Source organism: Thunnus thynnus, chromosome 14 (assembly GCF_963924715.1).
Source record: "Thunnus thynnus chromosome 14, fThuThy2.1, whole genome shotgun sequence".
Taxonomy (NCBI): Eukaryota; Metazoa; Chordata; class Actinopteri; order Scombriformes; family Scombridae; genus Thunnus; species Thunnus thynnus.
In genome coordinates this window covers 4,228,641-4,245,432 of record NC_089530.1, presented here as the reverse complement: position 1 = coordinate 4,245,432, position 16,792 = coordinate 4,228,641, and the positions used below count along the sequence as shown (strand labels likewise).

General features: G+C 39.9%; 1 long non-coding RNA gene across 3 annotated transcripts in view; it reads right to left on the bottom strand.

Moving 5' to 3' along the window:
* LOC137196628 (uncharacterized) overlaps positions 1-16,792 on the bottom strand; it is a 155,350-nt gene that overhangs the window by 31,975 nt on the left and 106,583 nt on the right. For 2 of the 3 annotated variants that reach the window (XR_010931275.1, XR_010931273.1), the window contains one exon: positions 13,193-13,555. The exons of the other annotated variant lie outside the window; for it this stretch is intronic. This is a non-coding gene — a long non-coding RNA (uncharacterized lncRNA). Of the gene's footprint in view, positions 1-13,192; positions 13,556-16,792 lie in introns of those variants that run through there. 3 annotated transcript variants of the gene reach the window in all.

Here is a 16,792-nt window from a genome sequence, read left to right as displayed (position 1 = left end):
TGAAAACAGCGCTAACCTTTCTTCTTGTTTACACTCTCCGCTGACAGGGCCTAAGGATGGGCCGGAACGAGGGATGAGAGGAGGCAGAAGATGGAAACGAGGAGGTGACCTCTCCAAAGTTTACCCAGCAGCCCCCCCACCTCCCCTTGAGAGTCGGCGCCTGGGCCTTAATGAGGGACCCGGTGGAATTGTTGGGACGTCGCCTCAAAGAGCGCTGGGATGTTGAGACTGGCCAGGCGAGAAGAGTGTGTGTGTGTTTAGTGTGTAGGTAGGTGTGTGTCTGGCTTTTGTCTTCGTTATTGGAGCAGCTTTTGGAAGGTAAAGCGCCCTGGGAGTGCAGTCATAGTTGCTGTGTGGAGGATGTTAGTGAAAGTTATCTTTCTTAGATATTTGTATAGGCTGGCTTGTTTTGTTTTATCTCAAGGCCTCCTCTCACACTTTGTGCTTGCAGAAGCACTGAATTAAATGAAAAATATGATTCATAAATAATTTCTCTCTCTTTCTCTATGCAATAAATCATACACAAGTAGTGCCCGGTCAACCCACCTACATAACTACCTTTTTAATTTGCAGAAAACAGTTTGCCTCAGAATTAAAATGATGACACCTCTGCCCAGGAGATCAACAGAAATGAGTTGGAGTTTATTTAAGCAGCTGTTGGACAGAATTTTAAATCTCTACATGCCTCTGTCTGTGGACATCTCCATCTGTCTCTGTCAGGGTGATGAAGGTGGAGACAAGGAGCTCCTGTCTCTGTGTCCATTGAAGTTTAATGTCTCTAACACACAACATGAGGGGCAGAAAACTTTTAAAGGGTAGGTTCAAAATGATTTCAGTCTATCCAAAAACAACAGTCAGCTGCCAAAATGAACACTGACGCATGTTTTTCTTCCTGTAATCATTCCTGTTCATACTGAGCATTTAGAGATCCCTTCATAATGCACTTACAATGTAAGTGATGGGGTCACATTAGTCAAGTAAGTAAATATGTAACTTTATTTATATAGCACCTTTCAAGAGCAGAGACGTCACAAAGTGCTTCAGAGTAGGTAAAGCAAAAACATACATACAGACATAAAACACAATAAAAAAACAGAATAAATAGAAAATAAAAAAAAATACACAAAGGCAAGTCTGAAGAAATGGGTCTTGAGCTGCTTTTTAAAGGTGTCCACACATCTTAAATCCAATGGGAGGGGGTTCCAAAGTTTAGGAGCCACAACCTCAAAAGCACAGTCTCCTAGGAACAAGCAGCAAACCCTGATCAGAGGACCTTAGAGACCTGCTGGTGACACAAGGCTGCAGTAGATCTCTAATGTTGGCAGTTGCCTGACCATGCAGAGCTCTATAGGTGATCAAAAGAACTTTGAATTGGATTCTGAATTTGATGGGGAGCCAGTGAAGAGCAATCAGAATTGGTGTCACATGAGAGCCTTTGGAGGACCTGGTCAAGAGTTTGGCAGCATTTTGGACCACTTGTAAATGATCAAGGGATGTTTTGCTGAGGCAAGTGAAAAGGGAGTTACAATAGTCAAGGTGGGACGATATAATCAGGTAGTGAAATCAAGTAGATATCTTTTAAAGTGAAAGTGTTTTTAGTGCCAAATTCCTTCTTTTTGTTATGACCCTTCAACTGCAGCTGAATAAGAAAACACTGTCTGTTGAGACAGAGAGGGAACTTTTTACTAAAAAGACTAACTGTGGAAGATATCCACTTTAATTGATGAACTCAGATGGCTGATGGATCCTCCTATTAGCTTCAGATATCTTACTCAAAACCATGACTGTACCCCATCGCTTACATTGTGAACGCATTTCAAATTTGATTCTAATGGTCAGTATGAACAGGAAAAATGATTACAGTAAGAAAAACCTGTTTCATTGTTCATATGGCTATCTGACTGTTGTTTTAAGACTGATTAGTAAGTGTTCTTTAACCATTTGAATTGAACATACACCCATCCATTTTGCTCCACTGACTTTGAACTGTCTGAATTTTGTGTAAATTGTAGCAGGCAATTTGCAGATTGATAGTAAGTTTCAATTGCACATCTCAATGATGGAGATTTGTTAGTCCTTGATAATTTTTTTTATTTTAAACAAATGAACCAAAAATAATCGCAGCCCTGACTTTTTCTGGCACTATGAGCCACATCTCATAGTCTTCCTTAGGAGATGGAAATAACAAACGCCATCCACTATAGAAGGCTGTGAGTCAATGGGAGGAAAGCTTGTAAGTTAAGATTATTTTGCCAAGCGACTGTTTCCAAGGTCAAGAATGAACTTTCACTATCAAGGTGATGAGTTGTGATCAAACACATCTAAAAGCTTTGGCAGGTTTCATGAAGTACTCTCACTATTTTATAGGAAAATTTCAAGTCCAGCACACAGCAGTATCAATGAATAAATAAATGACAGGAAGAAATGATTTACAAACCAAAAGGTCAGCTCTGGATTAATTTAGATTCTTGCATTTTATTAATATTTTTTCATCTGATTTTCTTTGAGATACAGTCGTAAATGTATGTGTTTATCTATTTTTGATATAACTGTATACTTACTGTAATTTCTGAGGTGTGACACTATGTGGACAACGCGATTGAAATCCTGTTTCGCTACACAGCAACATAAAGAATGTGGAGCTTGAGATCACATGATTTGAGTAATGTATATCAGTGGTTCCAGTCTGGGGGGTTGGGACCCCTCAAGGCTTGCCAAGATACATCTAAGAGGTCATGAGATGAGGACAAGTGAAGAAAAAATATCTTTGTTCCATAACTTTGTCTGATGTTTCACAATTTGTATTGCTGAATCATGTAAAATACTAGACACTTTTACCTTCTCATGCTTCTAAAAATCCATAAAATAATTAACAAACACTGTGCTGCAAGCCTCATTTTTGACTTCAGGAAAATTAGGTTAAAAAGAAAGTTGTGTCATTTACAAGCTGGTTCACTAACAAAGACCACATCATTTGCACGGTATAAAGAAATAGTTAATTTGGATTGGCGAGAAGATTTGGGAAGAACTGGATAAGGGTCATGAATGGTGGGATGATGCTGGAGTGGCTAGGATCCCGGGGGGTCGAGACTCAGGGTGGGGACATGTCTTGATGAGCTTTCTGCTTCATCATCCCCCTGTGCTTCCTATAATAGAAGAAGAATTACTTTGATGGACGTATTAGCCCTACCAGGCATGTCTTTGATGGTGGGAGAAAACCGAAGCACCTGGTGGAGACCTTCACGAACACAGCGAGAACATGCAAACTCACCACAGAGAGGACATGCGACGGCTGGAATTCGAATCCAGAACCTTCTTGCTGCAACAGTGCTAACCACTGAGCCACCGTGCAGCCCACTGAAAGGGGAGAGAGGAAAAGAATGGGGTTTGTGGGGGGGAGGATCATGAGAACTGAGGCAAACTGGAGAGAAAGGGGTTCGACACGCCTCTATAGGTATGCACAGGTGATTGAATTTGTGAACCTTAGTTTCAACAACTTCATTCATTCAAACTATGATGTCTCAGATTAGGTCATAAAGATTCATGTCAGCGTAAAATGGTGGTAGCTGCAAATAAAAAGATGAATATATGTGGTTGAGTGGGTGGTTAAATATTTATGTACTCTGTCCGCATTTTCTCTTTATTTCTAACAATTGTGTCTTCCTCCTGCAAAACATCCTACTTCAAACTGTCCCGGGACACTCAGACCGTCTGCTGAGTCAATGACTAGAGGAACTGGTAAAACGTTTAGGCCTCAAATAAAGACCACAGATTGCATATCTCCATTTTTCCTTCTGCTCTGTCAGACGATTCTCCACAATAGGCATGTTCATACTCTCAAGGAAAGAACAAAGAAAGCAATGTCTGTCAGAAGAAACCTTGGATATAAAATGCTCATCCTGTTTGTTTTGCAGGGTTTTTGTAGATATAAGAGTCAAACAAAGTTTCTCTCTAAAATTAGTTCACATTTTTGAAAAGAATGTGGCTCTGTGTGCATGCGATGATTGACGGCACAAAATGAAAAGGAATTAAAGAGAGTTCTTGGGTGACAAAATGTGAACACTTTTACAGACTGGATGGGTTGTGAATAGTTTTTTTTTTTTTTCTTTTAAAAAAGTGAAATATTAAAGCTTTTTATAACGGAACTCTTCATTCACTCTTCAGATGTTACTGAATGAATTGCCACTGACCTCAACAGGTTTTGCACAATGGAAGTGAAGAGGTAAGTGAGAAAACTAAACTCTTAAAGTAAAAACAAACAGAAAAAAAATATCAGAGATTTTCTTTTCAACATTCAACATGATTCCTTACTTACTTTTGTGGAAGTGAAAGAGGAAAGTGCTGCAGTGTAAAACCTGAGATACAGAATTGATCCGCTCAGTGTGTCAGGAAGGGTTAAGCAATTGCTATAATGCCAGGGTGTGAGTGTGTCTCTATGTGTGTGTGTGTGTGAAGAGCCCTGAGCTGCTAAATATGACTCATCTCTTTATGAGGCTCTCTGTATGCCTCTGACGGGCATTTGAAACTGTGAACCCAGCTGAACTGTACATTTCCTTAATTGCTCCAATCCTTGTAACAGGGTAATTGCAGAGTTCTCCCTCTCACTTTTAACTTCAGCCTGTATGTATCTGTAGGGTCTCTCGCTCCCTCGCTCCTCTTTAGACCTCGGCGATGAAGGCCGAGGGAGGGAGTAAATTATGAAGAAGAGATGGGGAGTGAAACGGAGGCAGCGTTTTATCTAAATGGATATTGGATGATGGTCGTGACAGTTTTGGGGTATGAGATGATTAGAAGTGAAGACAGGTGAGAATTTTACAGGTGTTTTTTTATGTATTATACAGTATCAGAGTGCTTATAGAGATATGGTGCAGTGTAGAAACACACTTGAAAGCAAAGCACATAGAGTTTTACAAACAGGCATACACATGTGAAGAACCACAGAGTAACTCCAGGAAACATTTGTTTCTGTTTGGTTTTGGGGTGATGGTGGGAACAAAAGAAACACATTCTTGTCATATATCTTATAAACTATAAAATATAAACATAAGGCATAATTTCTACTGTAAAAATTAAGCCAAGAAAGTAAACAAATGTCAATATGTTAGTGTGTCAGACTCCCACCAACATACCCTTAACTCTTGACTGAGGGATGCAATTTGTGCCCGAATTCAATCCCCTTAATCTCAAAATCATGACAGTATCAAACCAGAATGCACAAACATCACACATACTGTAAAAATCAGTAGAACCTATCCTTTACAAACACTGACGTTTCTCTGGGATGCGTTAGGGATACTAAGCATCAGTAAATCCACTTTGAGATCACAGAAGAAAGATGCTCCTTATAAATTGAGATCTTGGTTTATAATTGTCATGTATCATGTGATTTTTTTCTTCAATAAAAGTAAGCCAGTCAGTCTTTTTACAGCTACAACCATGCCTGTATGTAAACTGCAAGTGCTGAGAAACAAATGCAGCATGAAACTCTGTAGAGCAGAATCGCCATAATGTGAACAAAACAACAACAAAAAAAGACTTCTTCGCTGAAAACCTGACATTACAACTTGATATCAATCAGAATTATGTTCCTGTATTTTGTTCGTTTATGAACATATTAGACATTATTAAAGATCAGAATGTCTCATCAACATGGTTCTAATATCCCTGAAACCCTGACAATCTCCTCTACTCTCATATCCATTCTCCCCTATACGTGTGCTGCATTCTAAATGGACAAAATGTACATTTATATATATATTTTTTGTTTTTATTCCATAAAAAGTCTCCTAGATTATGTGTAGTACTACTCACATGCAAAATGCAATGACATTTCTGAATAGGCTAACTATATATGGCATGCCTGGGTGACACATATAGTGACTATTCCATGAGCCCATAAATGAAGAAAACTAAAAATGAACAAAAACACTCTTTGCAGTATATTTCAAAATAACTTCAGTCTACCATTAGAGCCAGCAGTACAGTTGAAAGGTTTTGACATGCAATTTAACAGTTTAACTCACAAACACTTCATTCTTTGTGGCCCTGGAGGTCCAGTGGACAAAGCCTGGATGAATGCAGCTTGTGAACACAGTTTTAATCCATTCTACTATTTGTCCAGAATGAAAACACTGGACAAATTTTCATTAAATTTGCAACATACAAGCTGCAACATGAGATCATTTCTTCTGGTGTTAATTTTGACATGTTTAACTAATCAAAATAAACACCATACTCGCAACCAATGCATGTGAGAAGATGTTGGACTCACAAATGTATCTGCTATTTGCAAGTAACAATCATTTGTGACTACAGTAAAAAATATGGTGCCCATACAGAGATATGAAGTATGAAAGTAGGGTGCTGAGCTGTAGTGTGGCAGTGAACATGCACACAATACACAGGGGTTACTATCTGGTCAAGGTAGAACAAGTTGAGAGAGTAACTTCCTTGAATAATTTGTTGTTCAGAATGTCCTTTATATTGAAAAGCCTAAACCCTTGAATAGCCTAAAACTTCTATGAATTACGTTTCTTTGTAACTACTCTACATTACTTATGTTCAATGGCAACATTCACTGCTAGTACAGGAGTGAAGAGTTGAAGGTGTGAAGGCCAGGGTGGTGGTTGGGCATTCACCTTCAATGTTGGCTTATTTAACCATGACCACAATCTTCCCCCAACTTTACACAAGCGGTTTTATATGCTTCACCTTAACAAAACCTTAAAGGAGAACTCCACTATTTTATAAGAGGAGTTCTGCTTGCTCCATGAAAACAGTTGTATAGTATTTTCCGTGGCTCTGAGCTTTGCCCAGTCCAACAAAATAACCTGGAGGATGTCATCAAGGTTACCTCTGCTGGGGCTTAGACATTGCAAGTTTTTGACAAAAAGTCTGCATCACAAACTAGTGATGAGGAGTTTGAAAGATTTGGGCATTTATAAGACAGGAAAGGTCTAACAAAAAAGACTGCTTGCAAGTTGCATTATGGGAAGTGTTGGATTTAAGCATTTTTACAAAATCAAAATGTCAACCTCTGCTAGACTGATATGGACCAATCTCTTTTCTTTTGTTAATGCCCTAACTTAACGAAAGAACAATTCTTCACTGCTGCATTACTATTTGAATCATATATCAGTTACATGTGCATATATATTGCAGGAATAACAAAGTGAAAATGGTGATTTTTTGAGACATTTTTGAGACATGTAACATTCTGCCTGATATGGTATTCACACAAAACTATTATTGATGCAGCAGAGTAGTAAGATTAGTGAGTGTGTTGTCAGGTGTTAATTCTTCATTTAGGAGAATACTAGACTGTAAATGTGAAGGAAGGATTTTCTTTAAATAATTAGATTACATGTCGTTATGCAAAGTGTTACAATGAAGTTGCTTGTATGTCTTTGTTTGTATCAAGTCAGAAAGTCCTTATCAGTCTCCTCTAAAAGCATTAATTATCATATCCCTCCCAAGATTGTCATGTATGAAACTGAACATAGTGCTTCTCTGACCTTATGCAATGACCAGCTAATTACAAATGAATATAACGGAGAATTTATGTCTGTACCTGTCATCAGATATACTTAAAAACAGATGCAGACAACAGAGCAGACACACATGTTGTTTGTACATGGTTGTCATAAATTGTGGGTATGACCTCATAGACATGAGCAGATAACGACATGTGCATCACTTGGACTCCATTACAAGGATGCAGAAGGTATATCTTTGCCTTCAACAAGCTAGTAGCCATTAGCCTGATTAGCTTCCACTAGCCAATACACCCTACTAGATCAAGAAATGTATCATCAGTTTCAAGTTGATTAGTGTAGATAACTTACAGTGTAAAAAAACACCAAAATATGAGTTCAGGTAGGGAGATCATGATCTTTAGATACTAATAAAAAGCTTGGGTATCTGGGGTCATGCCTAGAGGTCATTTTGGTGTTGTGTGTGTGTGTGTGTGTGTGTGTGTGTGTGTGTGTGTGTTATGTGTGTGCCATCGATGGCAGCATCTGCGTCTTAGTGTGTGACTCTCCAGCGTTGAGACTGAGGCCCATCAGGCTGTGCTCACATGCAATTCAGATGAGCTCTGCAAATCCAGCATGAAATTAAATTTACGACTTGGACCACAACACACACACACACACACACTCTCTCTCTTTCTCTCTCTCCCCTCTGATGGCTGCCCTGATAACACATGGCCCTGGGTGTGTGTGTGTGTGTATGTGTGTGTGTGTAGTTGCATGTCATCCGCCTCCATATTTCTACATGTTATGTATATTGCCCCGCCCTGCCCTGCTGAATAATAGAACATTTCCAACAATAACAATAATACTAATGGCTACCAGCATTACACCACAATCATGACCACATCCATAACCAGACCTAGACACACACACACACACACACACACACACGTACACACACTTCAATCAACACCAAGTCTGGCCCAATCATGTCAGCCCTAGCTCTCTGCATTTGCATAAAACAATTACCCTGGGCGGACTCAGGGTTCAATGTCGTCTAGACGACATGTTTCACCGTGGTGTCATCAAGCCTTGTGTATGTCGGTGTATGTTTGTGTGTGTGTATGTGTGTGTGTGCGGACGTGCATGTGTGTGTGAGGGAGTGGGGGGACACACTAGGTTGGTTGTAAATTAGCTAGGGTATGGTTGCTCGGGCACTGGCCGCATCACATCACCCTGAGGCGCACAGGGCTTGGAAGGATTTATTCACATAGATAACACACACACACATGCAAATGAGGCAGCCTGGACACACACACACACACATACACTGAGACGACGGTGACATGGAGGAGTTAGGGGAGAGCCAATATTCATATGGGGGCACAGGGCAGAGAGGAGGCAGGGAAATAGGATTGTGTATGGGAGTGATATGTGTGTATATGTGTGTGAGTGTACACACGTCTGTAGATCTCTTTTTCTCTCCATCTCCCTCTCTCTACTAAGCCTTCACCACCCCATTATTTTCTGCTACTGAGCCTCTGCGATCAATACACGCAACACACCAGGCATCTGATAGAGAGAAAGAGACAGAGAGAGAGAGAGAGAGAGGGTTGGCTCCCGCTCTCCCCCCTCCTCCCCTCTGACCGACCAGAGGCCATGCAGAAATAAAAGGAAAAGAATGAAGGAGCCATAATAAACGACAAGACACGCTTTTGTTTATCTGCCCCTGAACTGCCTTTTGTTTATGAGGGTCGCCATTCAAGACCAATTAGGAGACGAGAGCAGAGAGAAAGAGAGTGTGTGTGTGTGTATGTACAGTATATGTGGATATGAGTGCGGAGCATGTATTTGTCTTTGTGTCTGACTCCTGCAGTGTGTAGTCTGACTGACACACACACACACCAGTGTCTGTTCAAAAGGTGTGTACTTTATCACTTTATGATAAAGTACAATACCCTTGTAGAAGGGATAATGTTGAATTGTATTCCTTTATATTGACAGACGTTTCTTATATTTCATGCAGCCTATTTATATCAATGAGTGGAAAAACACCTCTCGGTAAATAAGCCAACACAATTCAACAGCACCACAAACAGCCTCCAAAATAACCATTAAGTTGAATCAACATGTGACAACATGATGAAGGTGGGATTTATTGCAGGGCTGTTGTATTAGTTGTAGCTAGGTGTACCTACAAAAAATGGCAACTGAGTCTAAAGCCAAGGAGCTGGAACAAGAACAACAGAAAACAACAGAATTCAACCAGAAATTATACAGAAGTAAAGGAACATAAGTAAGGCTAGAGAGGTTTTTTATGTCATTTGAATTAAATGATGTAATAGTAAGAGGAGGAAGACTGTGACTATTTTTTTTTGGGGGGGGGGCAGCAAATGGATATCATGTCTCGAAGAAACTGATCATTTTGATTTGATTTATTGATTTGGACAGTGTGCAGTTTTAAACATTAAAGATGCACTGCACTGGAGTTAGCTCGAAGCTAATTAGCATCCGTAATCCCCCACAATCAAAACATACAACAGCACGACAACAAGCAGTACAAATCAACTGCAAAGGGGTCAAAGTCATCCAGCAGGAGACTGTGGACGGCCAGACATACGTCATGCAGGACATTCAAATGTGACTGCAAATACCATCTTTGAATAGAGGCACCAGTTACCATCTCCCCCATATTCAGTATGATCACTTGTTAAGACTTGAACAAAGTTCCATATTTGCATCACCTCATGACACTTGAACAAGCTCCATTCACTCACTGACAGCTCTGAGATGTGGTTGAAATCTCCAGATAGAGCTTGTAATGTGGACCTTGAGTAAAGATTGTTTTGTCCAAGCAAACGCTGGGAAACTTCAATAGACCCTTGTCAGATGACCTGTCAGCCTTTAGATTCCTTGATTCAACATTTCACAAATACATACAGAGACCTCACCATGTAGTGCTTGATAGGTAATAAATAACATTTTATGTTTGATTATAAATTTTATGAGTAGCAAGTGGAGGGAGGCCAACACTGGTGTAAGACGCTTATTGCACTTTGTTAGATAAAGTACATAGTACAGTATACACAATTTGTATTTGCATATAAATATATACAGACATTTGTACACATGTAGGTTGTGGGAAGCAGTATAAACTGCTCGTCACTTATAGGTTCACTAGTAGTTGTTACTTACAGTCTACAGTAAGTAACAACATTTTAGATTGTTTACTTCAATGTGGTTAAACTTATGAATTATGTCTTCAAATGAAATGTTTACATAGCATATGAAATAACAGCCTTTATGAAATAGATTAAAAGAAAATCAGTGTGGAGCTGTAAGAAGGATAAGGGAAACAAAGGTTCATGTTTTTACAGATTTCAAGAAGTTACATTCAAAGTTATTAGATATGTCTTTGTACAGACATACATCACTGTTTACTGTAGCTCTGGTATCTTTTCAGTCACATTTGAGAATAGTGATATTAAACTCTTTTTTTTTTGGAGGGCTTCCTGAAACTTCCTCAAGGACCCCAGTTTGGGATCCAGAGATGGATTATGCAATAGTTAAACAAACTTAAAGTACCAAAGAAAAACTGAAAATCTCAAAAATAAAAACTGTAGATTGCATAGGTGTGAGTGTGAGTGTGTGTGTGTCTGTATGGTGTGTGTGACCGTATCTGTAAATGTCCTCCACTCTTTACAGGCGTTGCATACCAGTCGTTCCTGTTTGTGTTTATATGTCTGGCTCCCAGGCTGAGGCCATGTACTGAACCTGACCCTCTTTCACCCTCTCCACCCCTTGTTCTGCCTTCACATAAGCATGCACACACACACACACACACACACACACACACACACACACACACACACACACACACAAAAAAAAAAGTTACTAGAATTCCCAGTATGCCCCTTACAGTCTTTCTGAGTGATCTGTATGGCTATGTTCCCATGTTTTTGGTTATACTGATCAGCATATAAAATGATTTAAATAATTTAATTTTGAATTTTTGCCTTTTCTGAAAATGTGCATTTCCAATTCTGGGAGAAAAAGAATGGGTGCAGAGGGACACGAGGAGGAGCAGGAAGAGGAGGAGGTTGGGAAGGGGAGGGGGGGTTGGTAATTATCCCTGGCAAAAGGAGTGCCATGCTCTGAATGGGAGGCAGAGTGACAGGGGCACAGGATGACAAGCCCTTGCCCTTCACACACACACACACACACACACACACACACACACACACACACACACACACACACACACACACACACACACACACACACACACACACACAATAACACAGAGAGTGAAAAAGAAAGGGAGCAAGGGAGAGGGCAGTGGAGGGAGGGAGAGGCTGTGACATCCCAGACCCAGACTGGAGGATTAATGATGAATAAAAAAGAAAGGAGTGCACACAAAGGAGAAGGAGAGAGAAAAAGAGAGCGAGGGGGTAGCAGGAGAAAGACAGAGAGAGAGAGAGATAGAGAGAGAGAGAGAGAGAGAGAGAGAGAGAGAGAGAGAGAGAGAGAGAGAGACCCTTTTTTATCCCACAAGGATGGATGAAGTGGTATTGCAAGTCAGGCCTCCTAGGGTTAGAGATCTATAGGCACACACAAACACACATTTCAAAAGAGCACACATCACTGTATATGCATGTGAATGCAAGTAGACACACTGATGAAAATAAACTCTTTCTTATTTCTTCATCCTCTCTTCCTCTTTATAGACTGCTGCTATCACTTCCAGCAGGTGTTATCCCCATGCATAAACACACACTCATACATAAACCAGACCATACACACATTCATGCACAAACTCATGGCGTTGTGAATCAGGGGATGCTTAATCAATGTCAGAATTCAATCAATAGCCCGGTCCCATGTGACGGGGCTCCCCTGCTCCTCTTCCACTCTTCCTCTCTTCTTTTCTCCATTTTGCTGTCATCTTCCTTCCCTATCATTTCCTCTCCTCATCCTTCTCTTCATTTCACCTTCTCTATGCCCTAAAGTCACTATGAAGGGCACCTACAGTGTTGGTCAATATGTCCCTCCACCCATGACAGAAATACTGTACTGTATGTAGGTCTGAAAACAGGAAGCCTTACTGCTGACTGGATAACAGTCAGCATCTCTGAAATGTTTGTTTTTTCTCTTGTTGTGAGTTTAATTAAATTTTTTTTCATATAGAATGCATTATATTTGGTGGCCATAGAATTTTATCCAACCATTGATGATTTTCAATCCTTTACGCTGCATAAGATATCATTTTTCTTGACGATGCAGTTGTCTTCTTGATTTGCATAATCAAAGAAGTCTCCACTGTAACTGATAAACTGTATCCAGAAACTGAAACTTTGTGAGTTGTGTCATTTTTAAATAGCAAGTGGTGTGCATTGCTACTGACTGCCTTCTAGTTCAGCTTGTGAAAGATGTTGATTGCATTAAAGTTCTAGTTTTCCCTAACCCTAACCCTACTCTAACCTTCAACCCTAACCCTACCCTAACCCTGGCCCTAACCCTAACCCCTAACCCTACTCTAACCCTGGCCCTAACCCTAACCCTAACCCCTAACCCCTAACCCTACTCTAATCCTAGCCCTAACCCTAACCCAACCCTAACCCTAACCCCTAACCCTACTCTAACCCTGGCCCTAACCCTAACCCTAAACCCTAAACTTGAACCCTAACCCTACCCTAACCGCTAACCCTAGTTCCCTCGTTTTCATGATATCAAACCCCATGTTGATACTGCTTATGGCCAACAATGTTCCAGCAAAAGCCAATCAATGTATTTGCGTTCTGTAATTACCTCTTTTTGTAATTTTTATTGATGCCATGTTTTCCACAGAGGCTTCACAAGAAACAACACATGTAGTATTATGATACAATGTGATGCAATGAATCCTTGCATCCAGAATTCTGACTTTAAACTCAGAACTCAAATACATTTTTCACATGTACAGCATACTGAATTCTCCCAGAATGCTGAGATGTTGTAACCTGCGGACCAGGCTATCCTGAAGACTATCGATCCTCTTTCTCATTATCTGACACACTGACATGAATCCTGCTGTGTGTTTCAATCTGTAGGGAAAAATATAAAATAATTGAATTGAATTAATACAGCTTTATATTATTAAACTAGATATGATGACCAAATAAGTAGAGCAGAGTGAAAAAACTGTACACCTGTTGAGTGCCACAAATCACTGTTAAAACGACATTAGAGTTGATATTTGCTATATAAGTGAAATGCTTTTTGATTACACTAAAAAAAGGATAATATTAAGGAAATTACAAATGATTATATGTGAAAAAAGGGTGAGAAAGTACTTTTTTGTCCCATCAGGGTTTATCTGCACCAATGAATAATATTTTATCAGTATTTTACTTTGAGTTTACTTCAATGAATTTAAAAGTTCATCATGTAGTTAGAGAACCAAATAATATGCTCATGTTTTATGTTTTATATTAACAATGTTGTATTATGAACATGCAATTGAATTTCCATGAAAGAAAAGTTACAAAAATGTTTTTGTGTGCTGTCAATTATAGTTCTTAGAAAGAAAGAAAATTGGAATTGGACAAAATTGGAATCGGCAGGTCAGATTTTTTTAAAAACTGAAAGTGGAATCGGTCAAGAAAATTACAATCAGTTTATCTCTAGTGTTTAATTTACTCACACATTAACATAAGTCTTTACAGCAAATGAAATATGAATAGCTTGCCCAGAGTTGCTTCCTAGTCATCCCTCCATGTCTTTGTTCTTTTCATCTCCTCCCCCTCTCCTCTTAATCCCTGATGCTGAAGGCACCAAGACCTCTGGGGTCATCTATAGATGACCTATAGGTCCTGGTGTAACTATCCCCAGAAAGAACGAGGGGGCTGGTGTTCACCAGCATCCTTAATGCCTTTTATAGAAGCCATAGAGTCACAGGGACCTAAAACAAGATTGTTCCTGTGGTTTTCTTTTGTTTTCTTTTTGCTTTAAAACTTACATAATTTAAATATTGAGTTGAAGAATAGTTTAATTATTTGTGACTGTACATTAGCTGCTGCAGGTGGCAACACATCCGCTAGCATTTATAGAGCTGCCACAACCTGATGTGTGGCACAAAAACTGTACAGTCCTTTTGCCAGTGTGCACCCGTTTACCTCCACCTCCTCAGCTAATGCTGCCAAGACAACACTGAGGTTCTGTTGTAAATTAGTGAAGGCCCGGTGCTGGGACAGCCAGCGAATGTCTTTGATGTCTCCCACAGCTTAAATTAAAGAGATAACAATAAAGTTAGATTGCTTAGGTAAGACAGCTCTGGAGTTGTATTACAGATGTAATCTAACTTATGATTATTGACATTTGATAGTTTCTATGAAACTCGGGAAGACCTAAGGCCTTTGGTGCTCCTTGAAGGACAGCAGTCCTATTGTAGCTATTTCTGAAATAAATGTGAAGCTGCTGCAGGAGCTCTAAATGTATCCATGTATGACTAGGTGCTGGATCTCTTGGTGCTGGATCTCTTTGCATGCCAGTGCCAGTCAGTGTGTGGCACATGCAGCAGACACCATCCATGGGAAGTCATCCTGCAGCTATTTGGCAACTCCATTATGCTGCCCTGTTTTAACTGAGCCAATACTTATTTGTATCACATAATATAGGCTACTAGTAAGAACCCAGGTATGCAAATAGGCTTTTTGTTGTTGTGTTCATACCAGTTATTATTTTTGTTGCTGTGCTTCCCTGCCCCCCCCCCCCCCCCCTTCTCTCTCAACCCACCCCATCAAGGCAGATGGCCGCCCACCGAGAGTCCGGTTCTGCTTGAGGTTTCTTTCCATTAAAGGGGAGTTTTTCCTTGCCACTGTCACCAAGTGCTGCTCATGGGCGAATTGTTGGGTCTCTAAATTTAAGATTATGGTCTCGACCTGCTTTATGTGAAAAGTGCCCTGAGATAACTTCTGTTGTGATTTGGTGCTATATAAATAAAACTGACTTGACTTGACTTGACCAGTCATCACATCTGCTCCATCAGTCCCCAGCACAAACAGTTTGTGTGTGGGGATGTTCTTTTTCTGGAGCACCCTCTTAATTGCAGCCACTATAGTGTTTGCCCTCCCATCTGGCACTGTGACGAGGTCTAGGAACACAACCCACAGTTTCCCCTCTTGGTCCATGTATCTGAAAATGATAAAAAGCATTTTCATAGAAGACTATTAAATTAGGGATTACTGCAATACAAGTTGATAATTACATCATTTTTTTGTTTTTAGTATCTGACATGTAGATCCAGCTGCCTCATGATGGCAACATCTGTGCTCTCATCAGCCTCAAGGCCTGTGGCCACAAAGGCCTGCATTGCTTTGAGGGAGGATGGGCTCCTCCACCACCACAGCAAGGACCTCCAGCATTTCATCGATTATGAGATGAGACCTGTAGTTTGTGTTTCTATAAGTTAAACAGAGCATATATTATTTTTGCTAAATTTTCACATTAAGTTATAATAAAACATCAAATTAGCTCAGAATTGTATGGAACCTTTTACTTTGAGCTTGTCCAATAGTGCTGGATAATTGGAGGACTGTTCTCGCCCCCTATGACAGCTTCATGCTCCAGGACAACAACAGGCTCAAAGGCAACCAAGACTGAGGAACCTTTGTGCATTGTGCATTTGTAAAAACATATAAATAGAAACATCATTTTTTTTCTTCCAAATACAAAATCTATCTTGATAAATGAATAATCTTATCTTTTGCCAGCACGGCATGGGATTTAACACTGTCCCTATGGTGTTCACTTGTCATGTGTCTGTCTAAACAGTCCAGGCAGTAAACCAGTGAGCCCTCTTCAATAAATGGGTGTTTTGACACTCCCCTCTTGGCAGCATGTCTCTATTGCCTAAATAAGCAGCAGAACATTCCTATAAATTGATGGATAGATTCATACTTTCATTTACGTATTTTTAATTTATTTATTTTACACAGTAATTTTGTATTTGAAACTTACCATTTGAAATATGGTACAGCCAAGGCTTAAATCTTGGTATATTAGGCCAATCTGGGTCCCAACTAGACTTTCTGTGTTTGGAGGTTTTTTGGAAGCTTGTCTCATATTTCTCTCTCTCATCTGCCCTCTCCTCTCTTGCCTCACGTCATTTTGAACAGTACCTCTTGTTGTTACCACAGATGTTGCCTAATCAACCAGGACTGAAACCTTAAGGATTAAATTGAACTGGTAAGAATAATATGGAAATATTAAAAATGCAACCTTATGCATGTATGGAGCATGAACGGATGCGACAAACTTGAATATGACTTTACATATTCTGG